A 1,207-nucleotide genomic window follows, 5' to 3' on the forward strand; every position below is an offset into this window, starting at 1 on the left:
AGGACTGTTTCTTGACAGGACTTTCCCCATTCTGTCGCCTTTCATCTTGATGTACAATATATAGGTACTTCCCAATTGGACCTGTTTCAAGAAGGGAAGATATATATAGCACAATGTACAAAAGGAAACAGGTTACCCCTCCCTTTCGCACTAACACAGTTCAAAATGGCACATAATACCAGCTCACAACTTTAAGAGACTAGAGGATGCTGTCATATATTTTTGTCTTGGACCCCTTTGCACCAGCCCCCTTTAGAACACAGCCTACAATGTGGTATCAAATGGGCAAAGGGTGCCTTGTTTTTCCACCTTCATCCTGTTTTTGAACCTAGATGCATGTCTTTTACCAATTAAACCTAGACATTGCCACAACTCAATTTTTGTATCAAAATATATCACAATTTTATTTTCATATAAAAATATATAGCATCTTTCTGTTTTCTTAAATATACATGAAAAAATGCACACTTGTTTTGGAAAAAACAATCATAGAGTAGTGTTTTGTTTTCAGTTGTTTTTCTCACTATTTTTCATATTAAAATAAAACAATTATTCTATTCCAACAACCATTTTCTAAGGCAAGTTTTTAGGAAGCAGTTCATTTTTCAATCTATTGTGCTATCTAAATTTCGCCACAAGATCTTCTCTGTCAATCTCATCTACTGTATGAAGAATAACTGATAGTCTCCTTTTTGTTTTCACATAGATGGCATTTCCTTCATCCATTCTCCTATTACTCCAACATACATACCCGACATGTTTCATTCCTCATCTCAACTCTCATACTTATCATAAGGAAATTCTTCAGGGGAAGAAAAAACACAATACAAAACACCCAATTTGTGTTTCAAAAATACTGCTTGTCCTCAATATTCACCTGGATCAGGTTCTCAGGTTACTTTCTTGTCCCTTTCAAGTACTCTAGGTCAATCTCTGGATGATATTCTGTGAAAAAACAAGGTATAAAGATGGTTCTTTTAATAACCAGTCTTTAATGTAGTTCAACTCCTACATTTTTTAGAAACATTTTTTTTCTTATTAGGTTCATTAATCCCTATCCATTTTCTTTTTCACTATTGCATCCCTCTGAAACTTCTTCGGCAAAACGTCACAACAATTTACTGGCACATGTCTCTCTTCATTGTCCCCCTCACACTTATATTTAAAAAAGTCTAAGGGGGTATTCTTCAGAAGAGTTACTTTTTAA

Source organism: Ambystoma mexicanum, chromosome 11 (genome assembly GCF_040938575.1).
Source record: "Ambystoma mexicanum isolate Mex_15411 chromosome 11, UKY_AmexF1_1, whole genome shotgun sequence".
Lineage (NCBI taxonomy): Eukaryota > Metazoa > Chordata > Amphibia > Caudata > Ambystomatidae > Ambystoma > Ambystoma mexicanum.